The sequence below is a fragment of the Tiliqua scincoides genome, chromosome 1 (assembly GCF_035046505.1).
Source record: "Tiliqua scincoides isolate rTilSci1 chromosome 1, rTilSci1.hap2, whole genome shotgun sequence".
In the NCBI taxonomy this organism is placed as follows: Eukaryota; Metazoa; Chordata; class Lepidosauria; order Squamata; family Scincidae; genus Tiliqua; species Tiliqua scincoides.
The window spans coordinates 74,226,051-74,240,875 of NC_089821.1; the positions used below are offsets into that span (position 1 = coordinate 74,226,051).

At 42.9% G+C, this 14,825-nt stretch overlaps 1 protein-coding gene across 1 annotated transcript in view; it reads left to right on the top strand.

The window, feature by feature from the left end:
* IGFBP2 (insulin like growth factor binding protein 2) overlaps positions 1-14,825 on the top strand; it is a 71,286-nt gene that overhangs the window by 47,542 nt on the left and 8,919 nt on the right. The window lies entirely within an intron of this gene.

Here is a 14,825-nt window from a genome sequence, read left to right on the forward strand (position 1 = left end):
AATTCTACACTACACATGCCTATTCACACTCACATACTCCTTCCATCATAGTGTTCAGTAGAGCAGAGTTTTCCCTTGGCCTTCGCCAACCCCGGAGGGACCAAGAGACCAGGCTTGGCACAACTTTATTTTTCCCCCCGCCAATCAAAATTGTACAGTCTTTCTGAGTCATGCTCATCCCACTTATCTAATTAACCAATCATATCTTGGGTATGCTTTCCTCCTCAATCCAACCAGAACCCCTGCACATACTCCTCTTTCCTGTCCTGATCTCACCCATTGCACCTGCACCTGCGCATCCATTGCACCAACTCCAGGCCCTGGTGCAGCCCTTCTCCTTTCCGAGGCCATCTGGCCTTCTGAATTTCTTCTACTTTCCACTTCAAAGTTACTCTTCTTCCCGCTTCCTGCTGCCTCACACCTTTTTCACTCCATCACTCTGCCTAACTGTACAGTTCTAACTTCAAAGGCATAGCTTCCTTTCCCATGTTTACCCTCTACGTTAAGTACTCCTCCTCAGTTACTTTATCCTAACCTGTCCCATCACCCTCTTATATATTAAATAATTCCTTATAATTCCAATTCCCCTTAAACCCCATACACCTTCACACACCTGACAGGGGACAAGTGGACAACACCATCTACATTTCCCTAATAATACTATTCTCAAATACATGTTTTGTATGACATAGTTGCATCCCATCTCTCCTTCCCTGCCAAACACACATTCTGCTTCATTGGCTGCCACTTATTTGGGATGGGAACATCATTTCATATGGGGCTTTTTAAAGTACTTGTTACTGGGGTTGTCTGTAGAACCCACTTGTCTGCCCAAAACATAGTTTGGCCCTCATAAGGGTCAAACAACACATTTAGAGGGCATTTATGTCCTTCCCCTGATTCCAGTCCCAGGTCTGAAACTCTGCTTGATTTGATAGGGAAACTTCCAGTGATAGATAATATTCTGGGGCAAATACTTTAAGGAGGGAGCATTTTCATCAGGACTCTTCCATGAAAGAGAAGGATTAAATGTGCCCTTCCTGTGCAGCACAGTTTCATTTTTGATTTGAGTCTCCACAGCTACTATTAAACAGAACCACAAATGACATGTAGTTTGGCAGTTTGAAGCGTTATTTCCCATCCGACTTCATTCCATAGCATCTGTAGACCAGGACTCTGTAGTGGTACTGTCTGGTTGGAAGGTTTTACAAGTAGTTGCAGAGAAGTGAAAGGAAGAATCCTTACAGTGGTATACTGTTGATCATGCTCTTGATTCTCTTCTAGGCTACAGATTGTGTGGCTAGTGAACTTGCACTGAGGATGTATATTTTTTATTTTTATTATAAGTTTTAAGCTATGTTAGGGTTTTTTTCTTTTCTTTTTCTTTTTTTACGAATTTCATGGGGTAAAATGTTACTTCTAAAGAGTGCTTGAGATTCTCATACGGTTTCAGAAATTTAAGTTTGTGTCTATAGTATTGGGTTTTGTAATTAAGTGGCAATATTTACAAAAAGATCTCCAAAATCACTATTGATGCATCTTGTTGAATGTGTGAGTCTTGCATTCAAAGAGGATTAGAATTAGGAAATTAAAGAAAGTAGCCATCATCATAAAACTCTGACATGAAGCCTACACTATGATCTTGTACACATTTTAAAGTAGAAATAAGTTGTTTTATATTAGTGAAACATTCCAATGGTATGGTTAGGATTGGAGACTTCTCTCTCAAGAAAGGGGAAAAAAACTGGTTTGGTTTCACAACTTGGATACGACTATTACTATGCTCTATAGCAGTGGTTCCCAAACTTTTTAGCATCTACTTCTTAAAGCAGCATTCTTATTGGGACCATCTAGCTTTAGGAGACTAAAAAGGTTTCCCTTTACCAGTCACTCCAGCCTCCGTTTTTATCCTTTTACCATGGGGGGGGGGGCATCTTCTGAAGTGTTGTTTGAGCTTCATATTCATTGAATTGGGACTCTTCTGGTGGCCTTGTATTCCCTTTCACCTGGCCTTCGAGAGGAGTCAAGTCATGTTCACCAAGTCACAAGTAAATGCACATGTGTGGCTCAATTTTACTTTCCATAGGGCTCAGTACATTTCCTTGTCAGCTTGGAGTGGGGGGACTTGCTTCTCAATAGCATATTGGGGCCTGCATTCATAGATTGGGACCTTTGTGGTGCTGATGTGTTCCACTCCACCTGCCCTTCAAAGTGGATCAAGGCACATTTGCCTACTCACACGTAAACATGCACATGCTGATCTGTTTTGGTTTCTGTAGGGCTCAATACACTTCCCTTGTCAGCTGTCAACTTGTCAGTTTTGCAACCCACCGGTGGATCCTGGCCTACAGTTTGGGAACCACTACTCTATAGAACTCAGTAATTGTTCAGTTTCGGGCTGTGTCATTCTTTGAAAATGTAAGTTTTGGCATGTTAGGTGACGTTTCAAAGTTCATTGTTCCAGTGATCAAAAACGAACAACACTTGGCAGCCCGGAATCCTTTTCAAAGGACAGTTGATACACAGCTTCAGTGCAACATTCATGTATTGTCGTTTGTGGCTGTGATGAATATAGAAAGAGAATATGATTGACATGGATTTTCAGGTTTAGCGAGTTGTGTTAGCCAAACTGTGCAGACAGATTTGTTCTTCTTTAAAAACAATTTTAAAGCCCTCATTTCAGCAGAGGTGGTGATACAACAGCAATTATTTCTCATGTTGGCATTTGAATATCTAGTATTTAAATGTTCTTAACCATAAGCACAGATGCTCATTGCCACATTTCAGGTAGATTAGACAAATGGTCTGGATTATGTTAGTATTGGCAATATTCATGATTTGCTTGTTTGTTTAAATTATTTATATCCCACCTTTCCCTCTGACTACACAGAGCACTTATAAGGGCACACGGCCCACTGAAGAATCTGTTAACAGCGGAAAGGCGCACTGCTGCATATTTACATTTCATACGCTAGGATCCCACATGGTCTTCATGTGCACAAGGGGGTTTTCCAATTTCCCCATGTAGTAGCCACCCCTTGCATCATGCTGCATGCCACTCTGAAGGCTTTGCTAGCCACCAGGAGTGCCTTTTCAAGTGACATAGGGAGTCAGGACAGGAATCGAGGGCCGGAAGAGCTCCTGTGGATTACCATGTATAGCTGCATTACAGACATAAACAGTAAATCTCTTTTGTCTTTTAACTCTTCCAAACTTTGTGGACACCTTAATTCACTTTTGTCCAGTCCACAGGTGTACACGCTTGGTCCCCGTTGTGTATATGCAACGCTGAGCAGAAATAGCTAAATTTGCAACTTTTTGTTTAGAGACAGATTTTTTTTAAACCATGAAAACAATATTGCAGCAATATTGAAATGTGAAACAAGAGCCCATAGAGCAGCCATTTTCAACATTTTTCTTCTCAAGACACATTGACCTCTATAACCTTCACCTCTTGTGATATCATTTCCAGCTTTCAGGAGACTCTTCTGGGTTCTGCGACTCTGCTTCTAGGGCAACTGTCTGTAGTTACAAATTGGCTGACCCGCTCCTCTGCCAACAGAGTTGCAGAACCCAGAAAAATTTTTCAGTGATTTTCAATGCTGTGCTCAAACTCTTTATGGCATTTGTGGTTAGGTGGCAGCTGATTGTCCTTTTGGCCTGTCTGGCTTTGATGTGTGTGTCAGTGTTGTTTTTAAGATGTATAATACGCTTAATGATATTGCATTATGCTGTGGTTTAAGCATCCTTGAGGAGCCCCAGTGGATAAAAAGTGGTAAAGTACAACTATTTTAAATTGAAGGTTACAAAGGGAAAAATATGTATGATTTTATACTTTTACATTATAATACTTGGGATTTTAGTCCTCTTCAGTAGAATTGCCATCCTTTGTTTACTCACTTTTTATGGAACAGGCATGTGGCATCACCAGTTGGATGTTTTTGGCTGCAATCCTAGCCACACTTTCCTGGGAGTAAGTCCCATTGACTGTAATTGGACTTGCTTCTGAGTAGAAATGCATAGGATCGGGCTCTTCGTTGGTTAATAAAAAGCAATTGTAGCTCCAGTGTCCAAGCACTGTTCAGGGTATCTGTGCTTTTAAAATGAACATGTCTCTCTTTGCAAGTTCAGCCTGTGTCAGTTTCAGTTCAGAGTAGGTTGGTCTGAGTCTTTATAATTTCAAGTGGCAACAGATCTCATTTGATTTTATTAGCTTCTTCATATGTTGGCTTATTTACTACCTAGTTTACGGAAACTGTGTCTGAGTTTGTGATGAATGATTTCAAGCCATTCATTGATTAGGGAGAGGAAAAGCCAAAAACAAGACATGACAGTCCATGGACCTAAATCTCAAATCTTCTGCAAAGAGTTGATCTCTCATTAGTTCTGGGTGTTATGAAGTAGGGGGCTTTGACACTCATTCATCTACATCCAGCACTTAGAAACAGTAGCAACAGACATGCTATCTCAGTGAAGAATTGCATTTTCCCAGCATCACAACAATGTAGTTGCATCCTAGACAAATGTGATTTTTTTTTTCCACTCATGAAAGCACCATCTTGAACAAAGATTTTGAAATGCTGTGCACCCATTGAATGCCATTTATTTAAAACACAAATAATGTGGGAAACCTTTTCTGTTCTCTGATTATGGGGGAATTGGCCACAGACCTCTTTTCTTAAACCACTAAAACATATCCTGTTTCTATATTTACAAATTACTTTGGAAGTTACTTTGAGAAGATGACAGATCCACTGGCAATAATTCCTAATCCTATACACATTCACAAACACAAATGTTGATATATTTGTGACATTGCATTTTGGCTGGGAGTGATGTGGTTTTTAGGGGTGTGGTGGGTTTGTGCAAGTGGGGGTGTGGATGGCAGTTAAAGTGTGTGTGGGCCTGGGGCTTCAACACACACACACACACACGCACGCCCCAGTGCTGCCCTGCAGCAGTCCCAACTAAAGTTCCAGCTACTCTTGATATCACAGGGTTGTGCAACAGAAGTGCCACCTGATGAAAACTGAGAAATGTCATTGGTCCTTTTTGCCCTGACTGCTTTGGGCAGAAACCAAGTTGCATGATGGGATGCTATCAGGTGAAGTTTGCAGCCAAAAATAACAGAGCTGATTCAACATGCCTCAGCAGAGCTACATTTTGCAGCCACCTCTACCCCGTTCTACTGTGCCCTCACTACAGCCAGAGTTGCAAGTGGAAAGGTTCTCAAGTGTCCACCACTGTTGTTTGGTTGGACTGCCGCTCCTTGGGGATCTCTTCAAGAGCTGCTCATGTTGTTTTGTAGTGGAGGTGAGCATGTCTTTCACCCCACTAGTATTCTTGTGGAAGGGAAATAAAATGTTGAAGGAAAAGGTTTGGGCTAAGAGAAGGAATATTAGATGAGATGAGAATTACCTTTTTTGCAATAATTTTTTAGAATCCCATGAAAAAGTGTTTCGTGGTTGTTTGGCCCTCTTGTTAATCATTTCAGCTTACACCAGATGCTGATATTCATAAAACCTGAGCAATCCTCTTAGTGCTTTGTTTGAGAGAGAGCCTGCATTGCTTTACAGGTTCCTCGACAAAGCTATGAGGCTGATGACAAAAAGAATTTCCCACAGAGATCTGTGACTCTCTGAGTAACAAAATGTGGTTTGGGGCCTGGTTGCAAGTCGTAACCGGGGCATTTTGCATGAGCTTATTGAACGCTTCCCATTGATCACGCCACCCTTTGTCTTGGGCTAGTTGAACATCTAAGCCACTCTACCAGGCAAGCAGCGAGTAGCTCCTGCTCTTCTCCCTGTGGTCTGGCACCCTTTCTCCGCCTGCCACTTCTGCCAGAGTCCTTCCCATATTGGGTAAAGGGCATGACATTTGGAAGCAGTCTTGGAGCAGGGTTTTCTTCTTCTTCTTTTATTAATGGAGGAAGTCATGGCCCAGAGCCCAGGAATGGGTGTGCAGCACTTTTCAGCAGCGTAATAGAGATGTGTGTGAAATTGGAATTGCAAGAACAAAGTATGGTTCTACATCTCACTGGGCCTTCTATTGCAGCTTAGCACAGAAGGTTATTGATACATAACATTAGTGAATGAGAAGCACTGAGGTGGTTTTAGGCTGCATTTTTTTCTTTGATTTTTTTTGTGAGGAGCTTTTGTCTGCAGTCCTGCACACACTGGCATTAGTGGTGGTGTGTCTGAAGCGGAGTCTTTTTTCTTTTTCTTTTTTCTTTTTCATGAATGGTTGGACAGAAAGAGGAAAAAGTGGTGCTTGTTTCACAATCAGCTGTTTCCTGTCGCTTTCAAGCCTGTAGCCATCACATAAAGATGTAGAAAACTGGCCAAAAAATCTCAGAAGCACAGGGGGTGCAGTACCAGCAACATCTGTGCATGTATGTGTGTCTCTCCTTTTCCTCACCCACCTGGATAGCAAAGCTTTACTTGGTGCTACAGAGTAGCAATTTTATTTGTTATTACACGTAAATTGCCCAGCATGAATTCCACTATGAGTTTTGAGTCTTCATGCATCATAATTCAAATCTTTGTATTCAGCTACACGGAGATAGCAAGAAAAACTTTAAAAAAAAAATTTGTTTTCTATAAGATAGCAGAGAACTGTAGCTAGCACTTCAGCTGCGAAAGCAGACTAATGGAGGAGTGTGTGTGTGTGCATATGATGAGGGAAAAAGAAGGTAGCATTTGAAGAAGACCCAGGTTCCAATCCCCGCTCAGTCATGAAGCTTCCTAGATGAACTTGGGCCAGTCACTATCTCTCAAGGCGCAATCCAGAGAGCGCCCTTTGCCAGCACAAGTCCTTTGCGCCAGCTGAAGAGTGTTGCGAAAGTGCCATAAAGCACTTTCTCCCCACCTTTGGAGGAAGGAAGCTGGCCCAAGCCCTGCTGGGTTGGTGGAGGAGATGAGTCTGCACTGGTTAAGCCAGGCCAGTGCAGGAGTCTGGGGGTGGGGAGGACTGGCGGTGGGTGAGCGGGAGGCAGAGCCAGGATCCTAACCCTCATCCTGGGCAGTCTGGGGCAGCTCTGGGCTGCTCAGATCTGCACCACCTCTTGAGGTGACGCAGATCCAAGTATCTCCATTGGGGCTGCTGCAGCTTTACCCAGGGTAAGGGGACGCAATTCCCCTTGCCCTAGGTTAAGCCACTTCCAGCCTCAATCCCGTGTTGGATACGGGGCAAGCCAGCCAGCCAGCCTCCCCGTGCCAGTGCGGGTTAGGATTGGGTTGTGGGTCTAAGCTACCTCTCAGGGTTGTTGTGAAGACAAAAGAATGGGAAGAACTATGTACATCACCCTGAGCTCCTTGTAGGAAGAGTGGTATAAAAATGTGAGAAATAATTATATGAAGTGGCCTTATCTTTAATGCATTGGTCCATCTAATGAAGTATTGTGATTCTGACTGATAGCAGCTTTCCAGGATCTCGGGAGAGAAACTTGGAGACGGTCTTCAGGCAAGACCTCTGTATCCTTGCTATCCGAGATCCTTTTAAAATCATTTTTAAAAATGGCTTTGCTTTTCCTATTTTGTTTCACTCAGCAAAGTTCATTGTTTCAAGGTAAGTAGGATTCCTTTTATTTTCTGCTCTTGGTTGGAAAACCTTTTGACTCTCTGGGGGGGGGGGAGTACTCCAGCTTGAGTCAGCATGTTAACATTCTACAGATTTGGAGGAGTCCCTGCCAGGTTATTTAGGATCTATTTCAGAACTGAGATGGAGCAGACTTTAAAGTCTGGCTCAGGCCATAGAAATGAGCATGGCTTGAGCTTTTCATTCCTGCCTAGGGTGGAGTTTCTCTGAGAAAAGAAAAGAATAAACCTGTCCAGGGGAGGGAAATAAAGTGGCTGTAAAACTCAAGAGTACAATTGAACCAGACGGATCTGCTTTTTGAAACACTAGCAGATGTTGTGGTGGCTGCAACAGCTGTAACACAATACAGCTTTTTATTAACTGAGGTTGCTGGAAGCCTGTGAGTGTGTTTTAAGTGTACAGATTTATTTTTAGGAGCTATGAAATTTTATATAGTAGCTGCAGGTGCTCATACTTCAGTTTTTGCTTCCACTACCTAGAGCAGAGCAGACAGCTTGATTGTTGTGCTCTTAAGAGGTTTGCTGCCACTCAGCTAACATGGTGCTTTATCTTTAGCTTTTTAAAAAAAACAGGAAAGAAAATAAGGTCTTTCCTTATATAGCTCTGAGGGTCTTTTTCCTAAGGATGAAGGGAATTAGAGTTCTGTTGGAAGGACCACAGGGGTACGGCTCTTCTTGTTCCAAAGAGACACAGTGCTTTATACATAAATATATTGAAGGACTTCCAGATGTCTGAGGGCAAGTATGTGTAGCCTGAAAATAGACGTGGTCGCTTTGATTCACCTGTTTGCCATTATCCTGCTGTTTTACTGTACAAAGTGTTTTGGAGCAACTTGCTCTCACTTCTTCCCTAAACACTGATTGGGGGGGGGGGCAAATATGATTCTAGGCTTAGTTGAAAGACGGTAAAACTAATTGACCTGGTGGTGCTGGCTGTGATGTGGTAGCTTGTTCATACAGAGGAAATCAGGGCAGTGGCTTCTTTCTGTTTAGATGTGTCCTTTGTTGTAGATCAGGGGTGTCCAAACATTTTGGCAGGAGGGCCACATCATCTCTCTGACACTGTGTCAGGGGCTGGGGAAAAAATTAATTTACATTTAAAATTTGAATAAATTTACATAAATGAATTTATTAGAGATGGAACTTATATGAATGAATAAGGCCTGGCACAAAGCAAGACTGGCCTTTCCTTCACTGCCACTGCTGCATCACAGATGTGAAACAGCAAGTAGTGGAGGGAGCCCTTGTTCCACAGCTAAGGTAAGAGGTAGAACAGTCGTCCTCACGCTGAGAGCAGGGCCAGCACAGGCTCCAGCAAATCTCCGGAGCTCCAGACTCTCATTGGAGACTGGGGGCTCCCCGTGGGCTGGATTGGGAGCCCCCGAGGGCTGCAAGTGGCCCCCGGTCTGGGGTTTGGGCACCCCTGGTGTTGATTGTAGAAAGGCTGCTCTTATGAATGTCCATCATCTCTTTTTCTGATGCTCTCTCTGTTCCCTTTCTTTCTCATTGTACTCTTCTGACTACCTTCCGTGATGTGAAATTATGGTACACATAGTTTTCTCTTTTATAGGGCAGAGTTTCCCTTCTTTCCCCATTGCTACTTAGCTTGATCAGTCAGAAACTGAAGTTGGAGCTGCAGTTGGATTCACTGTTGAAAAGATAGAGCTCTTTTAATGGTAGGGCTGATCTACTGGACTTCTGTGTGCTAAGACAGGGTGATGCTGGTTTCCTGATCTATGTAGGTGGCAGTAGAGGGCAATTGTTTCCAATCTGCCTTGCCTTTGACCTGCCTTGCTGGATTTGTTGCTGGATTTGTTGCTGCATCATAAACTGAAAATGTAAAATAAGGCTGCAGTCATAAGCATACCTACTTGAAAGTTAACTCCATCAAAACCAAAACTAATAAGACCAATATCTTAATACAAAAATGTATTAATAAAATATATAAGACTGATTTTGGAGAATTGTGGTAATGTGAAGGTTAATCCAGATAGGGGTGATTTGTTGGGAGTTGAGTTTGTTTGGGATTAAATTAAAGTATGCTCCTGCAAGAACGCTGTGCTTGAAACAGTGGTGGATCTTGACCCTCCTTCCACCCCCCACCCCGTTTCCTAAAATTGGAAGAGGCGCCAGTTTCTTTTCTGAGCTCTTGTGGTATTATGCCCACAGTGTTATTATATACTATGTTTCAGCATCTTTCTCCAAAAGTATAAAATGGAAGAACGTGTTAGGAAAAAAGAAAACTGACATTCTCAATATGGCAGGTTTTTGTTCTAGAAACCAGAGCTCATTTTATTGTGACATGAGTTCCAAAGACATGATTCATTTAATTTTATCAGCAGTGACAAATGGTTATTAAATTTTTTTTAAGTCTGACATAAGTAGGTAGCTTCCCCCAAGGCTTTGTACAAGTGGAATGCCCTAAAACTGAGTGGCACCTGGTTGATCTGGCTGTATGGAACATTAGAGGAGAACCTGATAGCAAATAATTGCTTGTGACCTTAAACAAAGAAAAAGGCAGACTAAGAAAATGCAAAATGAGATGGGGGAGAAGAGATAAAATAACACCCTGGGGGCATAACCTTTGTCTGGGAAATACTGCAGTGTGGTTTATAAGCTAATAATACTTAACTGCATATAGTTGAAGAGAGTGTGGCTGAGAAAGTAGAATGGACTAAATCAATGTTTCTCAAGCTGTGGTATGGGTACCACTGTTGGTACTTGAGATTGTGTCTGGTGGTACTTGCAGGACCTCTGGATACCTGCTGCCCAGCAGAGAGACCAGTGATGTGACGTGACAAACAGTGGTAGGTCGGCTTGGTGGGCAGAGCTACAAAGCATACTGTTTGCATGCTCAAAAAAACCCTCCCTTCCATCCTGAACCTCTTACTGGGGTTTGTTGCATTGTATCTGGCCTCCCAACCCAGAAGTAACTGGTGATGACATCATCACCAGTTACTTCTGATGGTACTTCCAATAGGTGAACCATGTGAAGTCGTATGCTGGGGGACAAACGTTGAGAAATGCTGGACTAAATCAAAGATGAATAGGCACACCATTCTAGAGGGCAGCATTTCCCTATTTTGTGTTTGTGTGTGCGTGCATTTTTCTTTTCTTAAAAGAAAAGAATTACTTGTGACATTCTTTTTCCCTCTCTGGTTTCAGTTTTTTTTAATGGAAAATCAGACTTCTGGCTGCATGGCATGCTGTCCTTCCCAAAACCAGTTTTAAAATTTTCGGTTGTGCTGGGTTCCTGAAGTCGAATTATATCGCTAAAGGCATGGGAATGTCTGTTCCTAACTTTCATTGAAGTGATAGCTGTTAACGTGTCAGAGAAAGAGAAAATATACAGGTACAATAGTCTTTGTAGAAAACATGGCAAGGATCAATGGCAAGTAGACTTTCTAGCCCGCCCTCTGGTGGTGGACTAGGGAAGTTACCAGAAGGGAATTTTTATGGGTTTTTCCCATAAGAGCAGGGCATGTGGTTCCAAAACTTCCCTTCCTCTTCCATTTGGCCACATACCTTCAGTTAGTCCTACTTCTTTGGATCCATGCGGCTGGTTCATGTCGCAGATGGAAGAAGTAGGCTGGAGACCTAATACACAGGCATAAATGTCTAACTTGGATCTGCGTGTGAGAGAAGCCATATCTTTTGGCTATGAAATTCTTCTCCCCAGGCTTTACTCTGAGAGAGCAGGTTGGGCTTACTTTGTGCCACCTCACATATTACATAACATGCAGTGATCATTATGAGCTCCCAAAGATGTCTTTGCCATAGCTTCCCTGCATGTAGATAGACAGTGAGAAAGCCCAAATAATCACATTTTTATGTTGTGTGTGGGTTTCTCATTAATTACTGGCACAGTTTCTTTTTCTAGGAATGATTTAATGTAGTGTTTCTCAAACTGTGAGTTGGGACCTACTAGATGGGTCACAAGCCAATTTCAAGTAGGCCTCATTCAATTCAATGTGTATTTTATTTTTAATATTGATGCTACCATGGTATGTAGCTGCATCTGGGGAAATGTTATAGATCTGTACTTTTAACATGCATATGCTTTTAACAATGATGGTCAATGCCTCTTACTCCTGGGTAAATGTAGATAGAATTGCAGCCTTTGGGATGTTTGGGAAATTTTTTTTAAAAACAGATCAGCAACTGCTTGGGAGGGTTAGGAGAGTTTTTCTTTATTTTAAAAAAATTTAAAACTTATTGTAAACTTTTAATTATTTAATGGATTGTTTTGAGTTTGTCATATGAGGTGTTAAAATTTTTCCTGCTTAGTGTTGCAACTTCTGGCTAGGGCATCGCTTCCAGGTTAATGACATCACTTCAGGTTAGTCCTGACAGATTGTCATTCTAAAAAGTGGGTCCTGGTGCTAAATAGCCTGGCCACTGGTTTAATGTCAAGTGACCTTTGGTGATCAGGGACAGGCAGTCTGTTCATACTCTACTTCATAAGTGTTTCACTTCTCTCAAGAACAAGCCCTTATGTTCAAGATTGTTTCCAAGTCTAATTAGTGATTAAACAGAGCCATTTGCCACTGCCTGCCTACCAGGATTAGAACCAGAAACAGTCTCTAACTAAAATCTAGGCAGGGGTATGGTATGGTGTGATATCTGAAGTCTCAAAATGGCACCCCCCCCCCCCCACACACACACTTGGGTTATAGGGTCTTGCTAGGACAAGATTTGAAAACTATGAGGCATAGGAAGATGCTCCAGTGTGTCCTTTGTACTGCTCTAGAACAGACCGTAGAAAAAGGGAGTCCTCCCTCTCCAAACGCACCATATTCTTACTGTCCTAGGACTGCAGCAGCAGTCAGAAAACATTGTTGCAAGAATGCTGCCATGATTGTAATGCATCAGGCCATAGCGCATCAGGCTGTGACACGTATTCTAGGCTATAAAGTGAATGAATGGGGGAGGGAATGCATCATACCAGCCCAGGGAAGGATGGGAAATAATGAGTGCATTGTTCAGTCCACAGTACGTACCTTCAGGGATGGAAAGAGAGCAAATGGGCAAGTAGGGCATGCTCCTTAAAGCCGGACTTGCTCGTGCTGAAGAGTGATTGTCAAGCTGCCGTTTCCGTGTGCTTTTGAAGTGCTTGAAAAGCACTTCCTGGGGAAGACTGCAGCCAACGGAGGCTACTGGATGCCCATTTTGGATCATCCCTGTGCCAACAGCACTCCAGGACAATGAGAGAAACTTGCTAAGCAACCACCCATCAGAACATGCTGTTCATTCTCCGCTTAGTAATCCCTTCCCTTCTCACACAGTTGTGCTTAAAAGACTGGACAACAGTGGATGGTAATGTATGGAAGGGGGTTAATATTGTACCCCTCATCTGGAAGGCTCTCCAGACTCTTTAACCAAGCTTTGGATCCAGTTCTCCAGCTTTTGCATAGCACCATTAAAGCACTGGGAACAAAGCACAAAGCCCATCATCCAAGAAGCGCTGTGGTCATCAGGTGATTTTTCAAGGTCATGCAGTGATAAGACTTCCCTCTGACTAAAGCTGCTGAGTGGAGCAGCAGTGACTAATTTAGACTAAGTCTTATGGATTGTGTGAACAAGGAATGATTTTTTCAGGGGAATCCAGACCTTGAACTGAGAGGTTCATGGTCTTGGGATGGAGGGGACTGGTGAGAATTGGGGAAGTTAGGAGCTAAGAGGTCAAGCTACAAATTGGGTCTTCTACAGGAGTTCCCTGGTTCAAATCTCACCTTTGCCTTGAACTCATTGGGTAGCCTTAGGCAAGCTATTCCCCCTTGGTGTCAGTTCCCCAGCTGCAATTTGGGGGCAATAATTCTTGCCTTTACAGGACTGTAGTAAGAATCACATCTAGATAATATCTGTTAAGCACTTTGAACCCACTGAAGCACTATGACAATGCATATCATCATCATCATCATCAATATTCCCCCATGGGACACTGTGATAGGGAGCTAACCCAACAGACTACCTAGGACCCGAGTGCTTACCACCATCTTCAGATGCAGAAGGAATAGAAATAATGGGTAAAGGATAAGTAAATGTCTTCTCCCCCCATGAACCTTGCCCAGGTTGGTGCCAGGTTTCTGCAGAGCCCTGCACCTTCCTCCTCCATGGTTCTTCCTCCTCCATGGTCATATTGGGCACAATAAATACCACCAGTTGAGTTGGCCCAGCAAAGTGGGCCCTCTGGTGAGCCTGGCCCCTCAAGAGTGACGGGCCTGGACCTCGTTGGCTTCTGTTGCAAGTGGTCATTGATGCCAAGAGTTGCTCTATAATCTCTTTTGTCTCTGAGAGTCCTATCATTAAAGGCTTTGTAACTGGAAGTACATCAAATATTCAACAGTTTGGCTTGAGGAAGAAGTCAGACCTATCAGTTGCAATGGAGTGGAAATTTGGCCTGAACAACACTCCATTTTTGGGAACCTTCATCTTTTAAAAATGTGGGAGGGGGAACTGTTCTTTTTTTCTCCTCCACCCTCCTTCCTGAACTGATCCCATGGTTTCTCCCAGCCACACCCAATCAGATTTGATTCTTTGATAATGTCGCTAGATCAAATGAGGGGTGGTGCACCAAAAGAGAGGGGTTAAAATGAATAGGATGTGTTTGCACAGGAGTGCTGAAAAATCACCAGAGGGGAGGCATTCTTCCAGACTGATGCATGTTTTCACAAAAAATGCTGAGTGGTCTGTGCTCAGGTGTGACTTTAGCGAATGACCTGCCCTTCTCCACCTTCCAGGACTTTCTAAGAGTTGGTAGGTGTGCTACCGCAAAGCCTAAGTTCATCCTCTGCACAACTAAGTTCATCCTTGGAACCAAAGAGTGGGTCACTTTGTTTTTGCTAACTATGTGGATTTTTTTTCCCATTTTTGGAATGTGTCTTTGGTGTCAGTTGCATTATAATTGAGATTGTTTATAAAACAATACAAAGCTTGCTTTTGTTAAATCTACATTTTTTGTATTCCTTGCTTGACTTGTTCTCCTGTCTGGTTGCTTTTGCTTTTTTTTGTTGTTGTTGTTTGTTTGCTTTGCTGCATGCTTCAACCGTTATGGGGCAGTTACCTGCTCTCCACACTTACCTCTCCTCCCCTTTGCCCCAGTGGGCCTTGTTCAGCAGAGATCCTGCTTTGCTGCTCATGGGAGCCTGAGAGCAACAGGTCCGGAATGAATTTGGCCCATTATATCCGAGCTGCTGGTAAAGGGCAGAAAACAGGGATAAACAAAGAATG